The following is a 5,904-nucleotide window of genomic DNA, read 5'->3' as shown; positions in this document are numbered from 1 at the left end:
GGGCCGCGCCGCCTACCGCGCATGCGCGGCCGCGCCGGGTCCGCCCCGCGGCCGGGGAAGGCCGCCCCCGCCTGTCCCCGCTTCGGTACCGGGTATGTCTGGGGCCGCTCACCGCCCCCGCTACCTTGTACGTCCTGGGCCCGTGCCCCTCCCGGTACCGTGTGTGTATCGGGGCTGTTCGCCTCCCGGTACCGTGTGTCCCACCTGGGGCAGTCCCCTCCCGGCCCGATACCGTGTGTTCCCCCCGGCCCGTGTGCCCCCCCGGTCCCGTTCCGCTCTTCAGTACCGTCTCCCAGTATCCCTCCAGTCCCGTTCCCCGCCCCGGGCTCGTTCCCGTGTCCTCCCGGTTCCCTTATCCCCCCGTTCCCCTGTCTGTCCGTCCGTCCCTCCCGTCCTGTTTCCCACCTCGTTTCCCTTCCACATCCCGCCCCCCCCTCCGCGCATCCCTCTGTACCTATATACCGATGTTCCCCCGTACCCGTATCCCCCGGTCCCATTCCCCCACTGGTCCCGTTTCCGTGTCCCCCTGGTCCCCTACCCCCTGTTCCCTTGTGTCCCGCGTCGTCTCCCCCTTCCCAGTCCCATTCCCTCCAGTTTCTTAACCCGGCAGCAGGAGGGGTTAGCCCCGTGTGGGCAAGGGGGCTCTCAGACCCTGCAGCACTCCTGTTTACATATAAAATAGTTAAAAAGAAATGAATCCAATAGTAATAAAAAAGCAGTGTGTGGTCTGTCCTGCGTTTTGGGGCTTGGCAAGTACCTGCGGCAGGACCAGGAGGCAAACTCTGGAGTTTTGACAGCAGCTGGGGTGCTCCAGGGTGGGCCCATCCTGGGGGAAAACCATGAAGAAAAGGTTCAGAACAATAGAGGGGGCCAGTCACCTGCTTTCTGCTTTCCCCAAGCCCATACTTTTTGGGGTCTGGGTAAAATTAGTGGAAAATAGGTCTTTTCCAGGTTTGCTGAAACAAAGGGCATCAAGCACCATTCCCTTCACATCCTCATGCCAACATGGCCAAGATCCCGCCTTCCTCTTTATGAAGCAATGCCCCAAACGGCGGCATCCCAACCAAGGGACTGGGAGCTTTGCAGGATCCGGGTGACTGCAGGGATCCGATGCTGTTGGCAGTGCGCTGGCGCAGCTGCTACAGACCCTGAGTGCGGGAGCCCACGGATGAGGGGTAGCTCATGTCCCAGGCAATGTGGCTCAGCCCTACCAGCTGGCAGGGCCAAGCTCCCGGGGGCTGGGGAGCAAAACATCCTTCTGCGCGATCAGAAACTTGTTGCTTGCCATTGCCGACCTGCATTTCTCCTTCACAGGCGCCGAAGCTGCCGCAGCTGTGGCAGTGCTGGCATTGGCATTCCCAATGGAGCTGCAGCACTGCAGGAGGAGGCGGCTAAAAGGGTCAGGCAATGCTGCTGCCAGAGGGTCCCCAGAGATTTCCCTACCTGAAAAAAAGTATTAACCGAAAAATTCTGAACATCTTGATTACAAAGATAAACTCAGCCTTGTATTTTTAGTTCTGAGTTTGGCAAGGGTGTGTATTGTAATTAGCAGCCTGATCAATGCCACAGTGACTAATTAGGGTGCAGGACAGATACTGGCAATTTGTTTGTAGTGTCAAGTGCAGTCGAAGATAATTTACTGCAGGGGGGATCATATCCCCTCAGACGAAGAATGAGCGGAAGACCTGCCCTTAGCTCACTCCTTTGATGTCCCAAGATCTTTCCGTACAGCCTTGTCTTAGCAAAAGGAAGCCAATTGCACTGTAGGTGCTTAAAAAAAATATGAAAAAAACCTCCACCAGAACGGTTTTATGAGCATTAGGGGAATGTAAGTTGCAGGGAATTTCAGTGGGCACCAAACATTTGCACTTGAGATGGCAAATGATCCTTGGAAAGAGGAATTTCTCACCTGGAGTTCCAGCGTCCATGGCCGGATGAGGGAGATTTCACTGCCCCCCAGTCACATCCCAGTTCTGTGGTTTCCTTGCAAGGATTCTGTTCCTATTCTTAAACAGAAACAGCAGAAAGTTTTCTTCTCCCCTTTGGCTCCAAATCCAACCCCCCAACACAAAAGTCTCGTGCTGGGCTCTGTCTCCAGCTCAGCACCCAGAAACAGAGGCACTCCCAAACTCATGCTTCTCTGTGAAATCCTTGGCCATGGGGCAGTCAGGAGACAACGCTCACATGCAGCCTGGAGATGTTCACCCTCACCTCAACACCCAGAGCGGCAGCCTGGCCATCAGCAGCATCCTGCACACAGCTGAGCAACATGTGCTCCCAGCCCATCTCCAGCCACCATCCCCTCCGGGGCTGTCCCCACACATTGTGCGGCAGCAACTGACCTTTCCAGCACTGCCACAGCCCTCCCTGCCTTGCTCTGCATCTGTCTCTGCCTTACCTCCCTGGACCCAGAGCATTCCCTGGCCTGGAGCATCCCTTGAGCACAGCATCCCTGGACCATAGCATCTCCTGGACAGACAGCATCCCATGGCCCAGCCATCTTGCCACACCGCCCAACAGACCGGCTCTCCTGTCCACGCTGCTAGTGGAAGAAGGATGGTTTCATTTGCTGTAGCTTTTTGACCAGGACTAGGACTTCTTGAGGTGGCCCAGCAGGGCTGAGACCCCTGGCCCCAGGGCAGAGCCCAGCTGCTGCCCCCTGGCCACTCTGGCTGCGCATTGGACTCCAACAGAAACAAGAGGGAGGAGGCTTTTCTGGAAGAGTTTTTCAGGAGTTTTACATCAAAACCCAACAGCCTTTTCAGCCCAAATTAACCTTTCCAATTCGCTTGAAATCTTTCTCATTTTCTCTGGAAAATGGAGGGAAAAATACCCAGTAGTAATGGCCAGTGTGGTTTTATTAAAACCCAGTCTGGAAGCACTGTGGTTTCTGATTGCAAATACTTCTTAAAAACTACAGCCACAGCAGAAGAATGGGGGTGAAAGGTGAGGAATGCAGACATGAGATTTTTACATCAAGGTAGCTGGTGCACGCACAACCCCTGCTGCAAACCTACCTTGAGGATGCGGTTTCTGCCAAGAAGGTGACACGCAGCTGGCACAGCTGTGACGGTGCTGGAATGCAGCTTCCCTCTCCTGTCCAGCGAGCCTCCGGCATGGGTCTGCTTTTAAAAAATAAAAAGAGAAAGGAGAAGATGGTCACACAAGACTAAACACCAGTTGGGTCTGCTCTTGGAAAGGTAATTCCTGTCTAACCTTGGGCGATATCGTGCTTGTGACGCGTAGCTGCTGTCCCCACTTGCAATGAGCTGGATCCCCTTCATTAACAGCAATGGGCTCCAAATACCTTCACATACTTATTATTACCTGGCTTTAATGGATAATGGAACAGTGGCAGAATATTGCTAACATCTGAAGGGTGTCTAATGGAGAGGAAGACTGAAAGGAAAGCGCTCCCCTCCCTTCACTGGGGGATTTTAAAGGCACCAGGCTCCTTTGCTGGTGGGGTGAGGATGAGCTTGGTACCTGCCAAGGGTGATTTTTGGCCACTCTGTTGTCAGTGGATGACTTGTCCCCTCTGCTGCCAGTAATCAGCTGAGGTTGCCCCCTGGCAGGCACTCCCATCCTCCTCCTCCTCCTCCTCACCACAGACCTAGCTGATGAGCAGTGCTCAGCCCCCACGTTTGTGGTCCAGCACCGTAGACCGGAAATAAAGCACTGCTGCCTTTGAGTGCAGCGTGAGTCACCCTGCAGCTGTGTCAGTGTGATTACGTTAAGTAGATGAGTAGATGAGGCCACTCTTGCTGGGCTCCCAGACAGGCTACGGCTGCTGCCACTGGGCTGCTGTGCTCCCCAAAACACCCCGCTGCCCTCTCAGGAGGCAGCCTGCCTGCTCCAGGGATGCTCCGCTGCAGGGCATCACTTCCCGCAGGGCTGCAGCAAAGTGACTTTTCACTTCTAGGGCGCGTCCTGGGGCAGGTTGCCCATGGCCACCGAGCCCAGTAGCCCTGACACCCCCTGAGATGTGGGTCTGATGGCCAAGTTAAAGTTGCCGCCACCACACCACACGAGCACTGTTCCAGCGTGATAAGGCTTTACCTGCAGCCACAGCAGAGGGTGCAGTGAGGGAGCCTGTGGCAGCAGCCCCCACGCCGCCCAGCTGCGTTCTGCCCCTGAGCCCACCTCCATTTATGCAGTTATTTTTTTTATGGGTACCTAATTAGCCAGACAGCGAGGTGTTTATGACAGCCCAGCTTGCAGTGCAGGGCAAGGCTACCAGCATCCCCAATGACCCACAACAGTGATTAAATTAGCTGAGGATGCCATGCTGAGCACCCACTGCTGGCACTGTGCTCTTGGAGCTGCATGGGGTGGGTGCTGGAGGGGAGACCCTGTGTGCCCCCCTGCGCTGGGGACCGTTGCAGAGCCCCGGGATGTGGCAAGCCCAAGCAATCCTGAGGACCACTGCCCCACAGGAGGGTCCTGCATCCCCCCACACTGGTGAGGGGGGCTGCCGCAAGCCCACCTGTGCCAGTGCCAGCAGCCTTGCCTGTGCATGGTGTTTATTTCATGTCTCGCAGTGTTAAATCATAGCAGACATGCAATTCGGGGGAGCATGAGGCTCCGTAATGGGCGGCCTTGGGTGTGTGATGGGGCTGGGGCCGACAGGCAGCCGTGCTGCCAGGGCTCCTCAGTGATGCTTTATTGCTTTTGACGCTCCAAATGCGCTCTGAAAGGCGAGTCCTGGCAGCCGGGAGGAGGGCTGCTTGGCTCTCCTGCCTGCTCCATGCGGGCAGGCACCACAGCTGAGACCTCCCTCCCTGTCCCCAGCGCAGTCCCCAGTCTGGCCGCAGCACCCTGCCTTGCATAGAGCTCAGCCACGCACCGGCCAAAGCCCCTGGCAAGTCCTGTGGCACCTGGTGGGAGCTGCAGAGGCTCCCACTGCCACCGGAGTATGGTGCGTAATCCTGCAGGCATGTGGCTTGGTTTCATCTGAGGGCAGGTTGGGGCCATGCAGGGTGCAGAGCATCGCTTGTCCCATTGTGGGTGGGGGGATATGGAGCAGCACTCATCCTGTCGTGTAGCAGGGGCCTTGTGCCTGCGCCCTGTGCTCTCCCCAGCCTCTGAAATCCTAAGCACCAACTTCAGAAGTTTGCTGATTGCTTAGCCAAGGTACCTGCTCTCAGTGTCTGCCCTAGGAAAAAGCCCTGAGACTCCACCCCAGTGCAGAGCTGCTGCTGTGCCCAGCTGCGGGCCCAGGATGCGGGGCTGCACCGTGGGGAGCCCCAGACGCCAAGCGCTTCGATTCCCAGAAAAGCAATTACTGTGCAGCAGATTACAGGGCTAATAAAATTCCATTACGCCATTTCGGAAAGTAAATCTGATCCGGACACTGCCGATTGATATCAGCCATCCCACAAAAAGTCCCGCAAGAGCCCCCTGCGCGCACACATAATATGAGGCTATAATAGATCACACTAATTAGATATCCGATAACAGGAGGGCTGATAGGAACTACATTAAAATCTCTTTAAGATGAAGACGTAAAACCCAAGGGAGAAAATTCAGAGTTAATGATGCTGCAGCAGAGGCTCCACTTGAGCGGTCCTCACCCCCTTGGCCGCATCCCGCCTGCCGTGGATGCGGGAGGCTGGAGGAGAGGGGGGCAGAGCAGGGCATGGTCCCCAGCGCCACGGCGGCGCTGCCCGTGATTTTCATTACCCAGATTCAATAAGGGGAAAGAGCTCCGAGCTGCCTGTGCTCCCCGGGAGGTGACTTGCCAGCCGCTAACAGAGCCGAGAAATCAAATTAGCCCCGGCTCTGCTCTCGCTCTCTCCCTGACACTGCTGTTGGCAGCTGAGGGGGAGTTCATCAGGGCCCCGCACTAATTCTTATCTCGTTTAAGTGACTCCACGCTGGCATCTGATGCGATTTGCTCTGCAC

The sequence above is a fragment of the Falco rusticolus genome, chromosome 16 (assembly GCF_015220075.1).
Source record: "Falco rusticolus isolate bFalRus1 chromosome 16, bFalRus1.pri, whole genome shotgun sequence".
Classification (NCBI taxonomy): domain Eukaryota; kingdom Metazoa; phylum Chordata; class Aves; order Falconiformes; family Falconidae; genus Falco; species Falco rusticolus.
The sequence above is the reverse complement of the archived record's forward strand: the minus strand, read 5'-3'. Positions refer to the sequence as shown.